This window comes from Anneissia japonica, unplaced genomic scaffold (assembly GCF_011630105.1).
Source record: "Anneissia japonica isolate Jap-2015-1 unplaced genomic scaffold, ASM1163010v1 scaffold284969_len127995_cov102, whole genome shotgun sequence".
Classification (NCBI taxonomy): Eukaryota; Metazoa; Echinodermata; class Crinoidea; order Comatulida; family Comatulidae; genus Anneissia; species Anneissia japonica.
Window position 1 is genome coordinate 72,869 of NW_022753918.1, and position 9,340 is coordinate 82,208.

The following is a 9,340-nucleotide window of genomic DNA, read 5'->3' on the forward strand; positions in this document are numbered from 1 at the left end:
GTTCAATATGATATTTTCTGTATTTTATTGCGATTATTGGCCTGATTTTTCACTCAATTATCTATCAAATCAGCAACATCGCCAACAGGCATGTTCCTCCAAAAGGCTTTTCTATTCTCGCTCATTAGTGGTAGAAGATTTTTTTAATATGCCATTTTTTTAAACCGAAGTAAAGCTAGGCATTATGTGCATTCACAAGCTATCATGACTAATTAACTATGCGTAATCTTCTGTGATTGGTTCATTATGATATGTTCATTGTTTGGTGGAGATAATGCCTTCTTCCAAATTATTCTGCATTCATGGATTGGAGTTAATGCGTAAATATAATATTTATTTCATATTTCTGGACATTTTTTGGGGTATATGATCAATTCACATGATAGATTACATCTATAGGATGCCATAGAAACAAAATTCCAAAAATCTCAAAAAGTGGAGTTAATGCCTTTTTCCAAATTACGGCAGATATAGGCCTAAGGCAGAAATGAAGTGGAACAACGTTAAACAAAAACTTTTAGAATTTGTCAAGTAAGATAATTCTATATAATAATAATCTGCATTTATTTTAAGTTAAACCTACTTTTACAATAAAATTTCTGTATAATTCTCCATTACCAAATTTATGAATTTAAATATAAAGAGGATCTTACAATGTGTTGAAAATCTGCAATATCAATATCTTACAATTGTATTATATTTCGCATTAGTGACAAATCAGTTTATTGTTCACAGTTTTTAATATCAATTTTACTTTTAAGATCTCAATATCATTATTATAATACAGCATAGGTCAACTTTTTTTTTTCTATTTATACTCTTCCATTATCGCATTTTATGATTATAATAATAATAACTCTCAATATACTTGGTGTTAATCAGTACTATAAGTTTATTATAGTTAAGAGCTATTTTTATATTCACATTACACTTCTATGAATAGTTTTCACAGATCTAGAAATTTCCAATGTTGCTATTTTACCATTATAATACCATATCTCATTTTGCAATATTTTAAATGTAAATCCCCTGTAAAAATAAAATATACCGACTTAGTTTATTTTTATATATTTATAAAATATTTAAAATATTATCACATTTCATCGCAGTCTGTAAAATAATTATATTCTCATTCATATCTATGCTATTTATTAACTATATTTTATTTGTGCAATATCTTGAGCTATTCTTACAGTATTCATAATGCTCGAAAATATTTACAACTTTTGTTTTGCTTATCGTAATGTAACAGAAAGACTTCATAAATAAAAGTGGGCTGCCCCCACGAAAGAGAGACAGAATATATATGAATATATATATTATATATAAAGTTTAGTTTCTAAATTTAGTTTTAGCCTTCCTGTTTACTTGTTTAGGCTGTTTATTCTAATCTCACCCAGCCTATTGTTTCCAATCATGGTTGCATGAAATTCTCACTTTATACCATCTAGCTTTTTCTACCCTCACTCACTCGCCACTGAGAAAATTATTTATATGACCCAATAAAATAGTGTAAAGCGCATGTAATGTATACAAAATGAAAATGGAATAATCACACCCCCCAGGAATTTAGCTATTTATAGTGGAGCTGTAGGTGGCGTTTAAGGTCTGACCTTAACGAACTGGGTTTAAATCCTATGAAACTCCGCAATTAACATTCTGTTCCCCTATCATTTTGAGCCACTTTATTGCAAAGGATACCAGAGTATTTCAGAGTAAAATAGCTACATAGGTATCACGCATACCATAAAACAAACAAGAGGCAACAGAAATAAATTAAAGAGAGAACTATACAATTTAAATATATATATATATATATATATATCTATATATATATATATGAATTATACTTCTGTTCATCTTAACCATATTAAGAATATAAAATGATTGAAAATGCAGATAATCCGGAATTATCACCGATGGAAGAATGCAATGACACTATCTGTGATGTCAGTCATAAATTAAATGAAGACCTTCGGCTACTGTGTACAGCAAGTAATGTCGATCGAGAAGAGGATGCACTTATCATGTGGACTTCCAGTATAGTGGGCCTTATAAACGCTGCAAAAATTACCACAAACTATAACCAACATGTGTTAACATCAAGTATTTCCTTCACTCATCTTCAACCATTGAGAGGTCATCACAATATAAACTGTACATTAGATGTTCTATCTAGTTGTGGAAAGAACCAGTCCGTAATGTATACGTTCAATGCTGAATGTAAGTTATATATATTTTGTATTGCAGAATATCGCCTTCAAATTGCTGGATCTTTTATAATAATAATAATCTTCATTTAAAACTTAACCTTTAAAACTGTGGCACACGTCGGTGCGTTCATAAGAGTATAACATACATAGAATTTAAAATAAAATAACAAACTGTAACAAATAAATTCAAATACTGTACTGTATTATAACACTGCGTAGAAAACAACTTAAAATAACTCTAAAACTTTGACCATATTAAAATTTAATAGTCTGAAATAGATTAAAAATGTACTTAATATAGGTGGAATTCCAATATATTATAATATATTATAATATATTTATATATATAATAATAATATATATATACGTAAATTTAATAATGACATTTATTGTTGTACATTTACACAATATGCTATAACAAACCTCTTCGTTACAGAGTATTTTTTTTTATTTTCAATGTTATAGCCTTAGATGTACCAAGCAAGGAACGAGCAACCAACTATTACCACGCAGTTGAGTACATTACAATGATTTACTCATTATTTATTGGTACTGTAGTCCTTGTAATTTAGAGGTAAACTAACATTTCTATTTGTACTAACTTAGTACAAACCTACTACCACTACCACTACAACCACCACCACCACCACTAACACTACCACTACTAGTTTAAAATCTATGGGCTTCTTTTTAGAACTCGTTGATGGCCGGGCTTCTTTTCGAAATTGGCTTCTTTTCAAGAATAGTTAAGCAGAATAAAGAATGAATTCTGTAAATATTTGGAATTGCCACTATAAAAGTATATATGACTACTGCAGACATTTTTTCCGCCAAAAAAACTCGAAGTTTTTTATTTATTTTGTTTTTATTGTCACACTGTGCAGTCCAATATCAAGTCTGCCATCCTCTCTCGGGTCGTTAAAGAATTAAAGACAGAAAGAGAGGTCAGAAAAACATTCATTTTTACCATGATGACATCATCAAAGTGAAAGAAATATATGACGCATTCCACTACACCTACAAAACAAAACAGGGGTTTCAGCAAGGACTGTGCATTATTGCCATTACCACTATAACGCACGTCTGTTAAGCACGTCAGTTAAGCATGTGTTCTAAAGAACATAAGGTCGTGGGTTTGAATCGCGTATAGATATTCAATATTTTTTTTTCTAATTTTAAGAATTTATTTTTGTTCAATTTTATGTACCTTAATTTTCAATTCCAAATTATGTTTTGCTTTTTTGTACAAATAAACATTCTATTTATTTTAAAAATTCCTATCTTATTAGCTCTTCCAAAAAAACAAATATAATAATTTGCGCTATACCGTATTAAAGCGTGGAGAAAAAAAACCGAAAAATATAACTGGAAGAATGCAATTAATGCAAAATGTAAAGCAACAAACGAACTTGAGTCAAGTACTTACACATAAATGAACAACCTATTAACGGCATTATTGATCAAATTAAATATAAAAAGAGGTAGCTTTCACCCGTAAAGAAATTAAAATAATTAAAAATAAAAATTAAAAATATATATTGTAAAGCATGTGGATTGGACAGCTTCCCGACCGAAGTTTAAAAGATTGTCGATTTCCACTTAACCAAGAGCTTTTCCACATGTGTATTACTGTTTATATTCCAATAGAAGAATGGAAAGAAGACTGTATTCTCCCCTTTTCAAGGAAACATTTGAGTCGCTGACAACTATGAAGGCATCACCCTCACAGCAGTAGCAGCTAAAATTTACAATATTGTTTGACTAAATCGAATCCGCTTAGAAATTGAACCCCAATTCCGCAAAAACTAAAATGGTTTCAGACAAAATAAAATTAACATACTGGTCAAATCTCACTTTTAGACGTATCAGATTCCATACTATTATAGCCAATCGCTTGAAGTATTAATGAAGTCCAACAAACTGTTTAACACTGAACTCCAGAAAGCCTTGCTTAGAGGGGTGAGCGGCTGTATGAAACATAACTTGGTGGTGCACGAGCTCATTAGACATGCGAAATCTAAATCTCACACTATGTAAAATAAATGTTATTTTACATTTTTTGATTTAGAAGACACGTTTGGCTCGTTCTTCCATAACCTTATATTCGATTTATGCTTGATAGGTCCAAATGTTATTGATCCTGATGTTAAAAACTATATACCTAAGCTCTATGATAATATCTCATGGCGGGTAACAACCAAACTTTGAAGCTCAGATGAATTTCGTTTTCCGCAAGGGGATTTTTCAGGGAGATCTCCTTTCACCGCTTATTATTTTATGTTTCGACCCTTTATTTCAGTTTAATGAAATGGAGCTATCCCGCGGATATGATATGAAGGGAAAAATTATATTCAGGGGTAGCGCATGGATTTTCCCGACGGGGGGCCGGGGGCCGATGCCCCGACGAGAAGTCAGATTTCCCCGACGAAAGTAAAGTGGGCGTGGTCGACATTTGATTAAAAGGATTCGAAAGTGTTTGAGAAAAATTGTGACATTTTAGGGGTTTCAAAGGCATATTTTTTTAATCGATTTTAGAGTCTACTAATATGTAGAAAATACATTTTTTTTTCTCCCCAACGAATTGTGCTTTTTCTCCTCGACGGACGGGGGGAGGGGTGTAGTTCTCCCCGACGGGGGCGCTACCCCTTTGAGCCTCACTATGGGGCTCAATCTGAACGCATCCAAATGCAGATCTCTCTCTATCGTTCGCGGGATGGCTTCAAATATCCTATATATGTTAGAGGACAATGTCATTATGTCAGTTAAGCAGGAACCTCATAAATGTTTTGGCTCGCTCATTACATTTCACAACACCGAAAATGATGTTTTCCTCTTTCTCATGGATATGATAGAAAATAGTATGGGGTTGATTGACAATGTTCTTATTAGACCTGAATTTAAGATTAAGATCTATGCCAAATATTTGTTACCCAGCCCGAGATATCATTTGACTGTGATAGCATTGATGCACTCTGCTATAGATTTCTCATTTCTAGAAATGGTTTGGGATGCCTAGACCAGGCACATTGGCATTTAATCATATACCTCTTGTCTAGAAATCCCTAGAATTTCTGACATCTATATTGAATATCATGCTCTTGTGCATGTTTCCTCTCGTTTAAAATGTGGTCCTTTAGTTAATCATAGCCTGGACACCAGAATTGCTAGGGAGAGCAAATGGAAATGAAACAATCTTTTACTACCGATTCCGAAACCATGTTCTGCCAAGCTCTGGATTTTGAACCGGAAGCACAAGTAAATCCTCTGATATACAAGTAATTTCACCCCGATCCAAGAGTATTGGAACAGCCATGTGAGGGAGCTCTTGGTCCAGGGAAGGCTTTACAAATTGTTATCTTTAGAAGAAAAATGCCATCATTGGAAGAGTTTTATCTATAATTTGCCAATGGGCGTCATAAAATTGTTATACAACGCGATGAGTAATACACTTAATAACAGGGTTAATTTACATAGATGGGAAAAAATATTTAGGAAAACTTTAAAGCATGTAGGAACAGAGAGATGCATTTATATATCCTTAATAATTGTTCGCGTTCCCTGGGCCAGGACGCCTCACATGGCGGCATTATAACGTGCTAAAAAATAAAATTTTGAAGGATGGATTTAAATCAAAATGCTTCCCTTCCTCGCATTCTGTGTGACCCCTTGGCCGGCACTTTTTCAAATACATTCATCCGCAATTCCTATTGAATATGTTGCAACCAATTTGATCCCAGACATTTAACTCTTTTGACCAAATCTTAAAATCTTAAAAAAACTTGTCATTCTGGAACTAAATCATCTTATTTGAAATCCAACTTACCAATGCACATTTAAGGATGTTTAATAAATATTCACATTCGGTTTTTGATCTCAGAGACGCTTACCACGAGGTCAAATCTGTCCGTATTGAAATCTGCTCTTTCCTTTTCTCCTTTGTCGTTTTTTCTTCGGTTACCTCCCCTGTCGTTTATTTTAAGAACGTAATCCTAGGGAGTTTTCTTAATGTTTTCCATTTATCCATTTTTGAAATATGTTCTTATTGTTGTTTTGAATAAAAATGATAAAAAAAAATCTTCTGGCAGCATTGTTGCATTGTTCTTTGTAGCCTTCTCCTAAAATATCCACCGTGAAAAAATGAAAGACTTTTTAATCGCCTGTGGCATTCCACACGAAACTCTATCAAAATACAAAGGCACTTGAACGAACACCCGACAATGAAACTGAGTACTTTGATAATTTCGCATGCATTTTCTCACTGGCTTCCTACCTTTTATTTATATGCCTGGACTATGTACTAGAATAACAGATTACATACCTATGTATCCATAGTTGGCTTCAACCTAGACAGCCATGCTAAAATGATACACTTTATTAATTAAACGGCTTCTATAAAATGGAATCCAGTACCGTTTCGAACTTTATATTAACTTCAACAAATAATATTTAATCATCAAAAATAACGCAAGACTGCATCACATATACTAGTATAATGCTATAATTAACTAATTTTAGCTATTCTTCGATTTTTGCTTCTTCCACAATAATTGTAATTATTATCCAATCCCTATCCTATTAGAAGAACTACAGAATGGGAGGGGGAGCTTCTTTTTAATATTAAGTCTATTTGGCTTTTATTTGAGGTTTTACAGTATGCTAATGCTGTATTGTATGACACACACATTATATATATATATATATATATATATATATATATATACAGTAAATATATACACATATATATACATGGTATGAGCACACATATATATATATGTATATATATATATATATATATATACATATATACATGGTATGAGCACAATTGCACATCTCATTGAGTTCATGAGTAGCAAAAAAGAAATACGTTGTAAAAATAAGGGTAATTTTCTGTGATGTTTACTGATGTTTTGAAATCCCAACAGAATAAAGTGTCGTGTCGTACCGTGAACTGATGAATAGTACCACTGGATTGCCTATCTAGTTTCCAAGTCAGGTATTTTTAGGTGTGTTTTCACTTGACATAGCCTAAATAAGTGTATGGAAACATTCTCTCATCTATGAGTTATATTCAGCAAGTGAATTTCAACACGGTATAGCCGTATTATTAATATGGTGTTTTTTCATTGACGTAACCAATCAGTCTATTTTTTTTCAAAATGTTGATCAGAAAATGTGTTAAAGATATATGAATTGTAAAATTGATATTAACAAAGAACTCTTAAATGTTTATTTCTTTTTTCATTAATTTAGATTGATTTCTTTATTCTATTCCTTATTAAATGCAATAGATTAGCTTAGCTTTTTTTAAATTGCCAGCCTCTCCACCACTGCCACCACCTATGGGGTATTTGTAATACCGTAGTTTGTTTTCATCAATTATATATTTATCAGATCTTATTTTGTTAAGTTCTAAATAACAACATTCAATATATTACTTTCATTATGTTCTAATATATAAAAGTATTTAATGAAAATATTTAAGTATTGATATACGAATGTCTATTATTAGTCCTCATGAGTCTTATTTATAATTATATCACTCTCCTATTTTAGTTTTAATGTATAATGGGAGTGATGTACAGCTTCAGCTTGAAGTATGAACAATCAATATAAGGGTTCATCAACATCGACAAAATATTAGGCATTTGTTGCTTGTGCTATATTTACCAAACTGTATAATCGTACTACAAAAGTGTAATTTAGAAAAAAAATGATACCTATAACTTATAGAAGGCCAACTGTTTCTCTATTTAAGAAAAACAAATGGAAATTTTCTGCAGTCGTTGTTAATAACTACATATATAAAGATGATGTATCAAGGTGTCAATATTTCTACAAAATAAAAATTTTTAATATTGTTATTATTATTATAAGTCTACTATATAACATATTTGATTTGTTGATCGTTTGTATATTAACATGTATGGTGCAAGCCCCAATATTACCATTAATTTTAGACATTAATGAAATAAAAGTGGGCTTTGGTTGTATTTGTTATTTTTTTTTTATTGTGGTTGAACCTCCTTTTACTTTAGCATATTTTGTCATTTGTTGAATCAGAGTTATGGGTACACTCAATGTAATGTTTAAGTCTTATTGTGTTATAGAAATGTGTACATGTGATTTTGCTGCGGTTAGTTTTTGGTTGGTTTCTGTTGACAGTAATTTGTAGTCTAGAAAAAAAAAATCTAAAAAGAGGCCTACAAATCCCCTTAGAAGGAGTTGAATGTTAGAAGCAGTCACCCATGCCAGATGTATGTTTGACACTATCTGGTCACCCCTAGCCTGGGTGACACTTTCGCTAACATTCCGAAAAACTCACCTCCATCATATGTTCCTTTCATATGCAAATTATTTGAAATAGGTTATGAAAAATGAAGAAAATGCAGTGTTTATGTATCTTTGTAATAAGCGGTTTCAAAGATACATAAATGCAGTGTTTATGTATCTTTGAAACCGCTTATTACATGTTTCAATTCAATGTAATGAACAAGATAATCTGAGATTAATAGCCCTCGCTCTGCTGCTCCCATATATTTGTATATAGTCACTGGTTTTTGTTGTATTATAGGGGTGTAATATTATTAGCTATACATATCAGGTGAAACATAGCTGGTGTTTAAAAATGTACACATATGTAGTGTAAAGTTAATCGAACGTATGGGGTTCTAGTCTCCTTTTTTTTTGTTATTTTTATTATTTGTGCATCAGTAGAATACATTTTTTAAATATTTTATTATTTTTCACAATTACTTTTACAGGTATGAGCGATTCCACTTGTACCACCTCCGGGAAAAACCATTTTAAAAGTCGTACAACCTAGGAATTGCTATGTTTGTTGACAACCATTGTTTTTCATGAATCTTAGGCGTATAGTTTAGCATAGAGTATAGCCACTGCTTCTTTTTGATATTTAAATATTAGCAAATTTCATCAATAAAATGAATAAGATAAATTTTGTGTGTGTGTGTGTTTAATTTATCCTATGTTTTGTTTATTCTTTACCTCAATAAGCACCTAAAGATCGAGCGTACGGTATTTATTTTTTAACTTGGTAAGACACAATGAACGTGGGCGTTCGACCTAGGATATTTTATGGGTTATTGTAAATGTTGTGTGATAAATAC

The 9,340-nt window shown here is 31.7% G+C and overlaps 1 long non-coding RNA gene across 1 annotated transcript; it reads left to right on the forward strand.

The window, feature by feature from the left end:
- Window positions 1–2,001: 2,001 nt before the first annotated feature.
- Window positions 2,002–9,048, forward strand: LOC117122977. Its single transcript, XR_004447783.1, has 3 exons — window positions 2,002–2,223; window positions 2,679–2,787; window positions 7,136–9,048. It is a non-coding gene; the product is annotated as an uncharacterized LOC117122977 (long non-coding RNA).
- Window positions 9,049–9,340: the final 292 nt, after the last annotated feature.